The sequence below is a fragment of the Neofelis nebulosa genome, chromosome 5 (genome assembly GCF_028018385.1).
Source record: "Neofelis nebulosa isolate mNeoNeb1 chromosome 5, mNeoNeb1.pri, whole genome shotgun sequence".
Taxonomy (NCBI): Eukaryota; Metazoa; Chordata; class Mammalia; order Carnivora; family Felidae; genus Neofelis; species Neofelis nebulosa.
Window position 1 is genome coordinate 50,043,606 of NC_080786.1, and position 3,674 is coordinate 50,047,279.

A 3,674-nucleotide genomic window follows, 5' to 3' on the forward strand; every position below is an offset into this window, starting at 1 on the left:
AATTGTGAGAAAAATTAATTTTGGTTATTTAATAAGCCCCCTAGTCTGTAGTATTTTGTTACGGTGGCCCTTAGCAGACTACTACATTCTGGATGTTTCTCACTATTTATTCATTCACAATTTAGCCTCAAAGGCTTCTTTCAGCACAGGTCCCAAGTTGCAGTAAAATTTGCTTAGAAAGTTCTAACTGAAGAAATAAAATATCTTCTCTACCATCCCAACCTATTTTTTAATTTCAATAAATTCTTCGAAATTGTAGTTACTAAAGAAGCCAATATCCAATAACAAATGTTTAAAAAACAAGATATTTTATAATGAAGTTTCCCAGTGAAATTCCTTATAATCCCAAACTATCCATATAGTTGTACCTCCACGGGTTCTCCATTTTACCCAAGTTACTAATGGAAGATACAATAATTCAGGCTGGCTTCATCCAAAAAAAAAAAAAAAAAAAGGTTTGGTGGTAGGTGTACACCTCTTGAAATTACCTTGCTTTTAATTACATAATTTTAATCTGGTATAATTTTAACATTAATGATTTTCAGGTAAATTTGGTTATTAATAAAAATGAAAACAAGAATATTTCATTAATGTTTTATTTTTTAGAGATCAACTGTGAAACAATTATTTTGAGCACTTAAGTAATCCTTTATGTAAAAATCTGGAGAATTTATTTCAAATATACTTCAAATATTTAAACATTGCATAAATATTTAATAAATATTTATTATTATACATTTGAAAATAAATTAACCAAATAAACATTTCACATATACTAAAACACTTAAATAATGCTAAACTATAAAAACTAATGTTAGATCTTCTAAAAACAACAATAGAAATGATTTTGTGCTGTGCATTTTTAATTCACAATTGTACATGGGTGCAATTATTTCATAAAGACCCCAACAATGACCACTTTCAACACTGAGTATGTTTTCAATTTTACACTAATTCTTGCAAAGGCAATTTCTGAGGAACAATAGATATAGAGTCACTGATATAACTTGACAGTGGTAATCTTATCAATTTATCAAATATGCCAAACTAACTTCTTAAAATATCAAATTTTGTCCCAATTTTATATTTTCCTAGTTTTATAGATGCATGTGATAAAAATTTCAATTGAATTAACTATAAGGCTATAAAAAGTGAACTTTTCCCAACATATAAGGTCATTTTGATGAAAATAAGAATAGGCTTCAATATTTTAAATTTATTTTATAATAGTGACTGATTAATTGTAATTGACTAGGGTACTAGATCTGAGAGATGTATGACAATTCCCTAAAAATTATACCAGTACCTTGTTAATTTCAGTCATTTTATTGGTTACTCTTCACACAAAATTGTTATAAAAAATTATGTCTTATAGTGCCAATAAAAAACTATTAAAATGTAGCAACCTTTTTCTCAATGCTTCAAGACTTCATATACCATACAAAGTAATATCGCTAATATTTTAATATAACCTTTAAAATTATGTACTTGGCAAAATTATTTAAGGAGAAATTATAATTAATCATAAAATTTTCATTTTACTACATAAAAGTATTGCCTTCTGTAAAATGTTCACCACCCCACAATAAACAAAATCAAAAACTAAAACCTCCTTAAAAGCAAACTTTATAATCTGACAAATAAAATGTTTCTATTCACGTAAGGAGATGGCATGAGTCCTGGCATGAGCCCTGTACTGTACATTAACTATACTGTCCTGATATAGGACCTGCCTCTACCAAAACAGAATTCCAGGAAAAAACATAAACTCTCCAGGCCCATTTACCTTGCTCACAATTTAAAGGAGTAAAATGAAGATTCTAATAGCAGTTTTGACAGGTAGGAAAGGGAAAGACACCTAGTCCCAAATTAAATAGTGGTTGCATTAAAAATTTGGCACTGTCGGGGCACCTGGGTGGCTCAGTCAGTTAAGCATCCGACTTCGGCTCAGGTCACGATCTCACAGTTTGTGGGTTCAAGCCCCGCATCGGGCTCTGTGCTGACAGCTCAGAGCCTGGAGCTTGCTTCGGATTCTGTGTTTCCTTCTCTCTGCCCCTCCCCAACTTGTGCTCTGTCTCTCTCTTTCAAGAATGTAAAAAAAAAACAAAAATTAAATTAAAAAAAATGGCACTGTCAAATCAGGCAGAGATTAAGCTGTAGTGGAAAACAAAAACAAAAGTAAGGTCTATAATTGGTATTTAAAATCTGCTAAGAGAAAAATCAAATAATTATACCTTGCTATTCACCAAAAACATTGGTTAAAAAGAGTCTCACTAGTACAATGCACTCTATCACCTTTCTTCTGTAATGAAAATATATTAATCCTAGTTAAAATGGAATCATTTTTTAACATTTATTTTCTTCCTCTAATACTAAGGTAAAATACATTTTGGAAATATGCATGGAATGTCCCCAACAAATTGGTTCTGTATTTTTAGCAGAGTCTGTGTTATAGTGTTATTCATTCTTTCAACCACATGAGAAAACATGATCCACCCAAAATACAAAACACAAGTCTGGTCCTATGTTATATATTAAATTATGATTAAATATTATCTCAGCCATTTAATATAAAACAACATACTTTTTGGGTATCTGTTAACAGGGCAAGTAGAAATTATCCATAGGAAAAAAGGGTTAAATTACTAGGAAATATCTTTTCTTAGGGTTATATTTACCCTCATATCCCTCCCCTACCAGTAATCCCTTCAAGTTCACTACTACAAATGCAGACATTTTCTAGTTTTCATCATAGATTTTTCTTTTAACATTGTTTTTGGGATGCTTTAAACAATTAGTTTTAAAACTATTATTTCAAATTTATGTTTACAATTCAAAGTCAGTTCACATTCAATAAGGCATAGCTTTTACAATATTTTGGATCACAGAGAATTTAAGATTTTAATAAGAGCTCTCTTCAGAAAGACAAAAAATTACATATCCAGTTTTGCTAGCAATTCAGGGGTTTCAAGACCCCACTGACACGTGTTTAGGATAAAAATCCTTGTAATAAAGGAATTAAATCAAACCATAGGTTTACATCTCAAAAGTTTAATGTTAAAAAAACAGACGAATCGGTTTTAGGTGCTGAACAATTTTTTTTATGATTAATCAGGCAAAATTAATTACAAAGGAAGGAAGTTTTGGTTTTAATTTTAGCTAATCTTACCAGATTTATAAGAATATTAGCTAGTAAATATATATTAATTGGAAAAGTTAATGTTCATACTTGTGGGCAGAGTTTATCAGATCAGTAAAGAAAAAGATATGGAAAAATAGGTAGTATTTTTCTAATACTACCGATTTAACATCAACAGATCCTCAGATTCAAGTAGATCATTTATAAGATGCCATCAGTGATCAATGTATACAACCTAGTTGCACATAGCTATTAAGAAGTCATTTTTTGGTATGCATTACAAGCATGTACCCAAATAACCAAACAACTATAATCCAAAATAATTGCTCATTTCTAGAGCAAATGCAATTAATAGCTTTCACCTTAAAGGCTTAAAATATATTTTAATACTTCAAGTAATTAAAGATTTGTCGACTTCAAAGTATGTTTGAAAATATGTAAATTTTAGGAATGGGTAAGAAATGAAAGGTAATTATGGCAATGTGACCTTCTTAATCCAACAATTAAAAAGTAAAATACATTTCACATTTGAGAG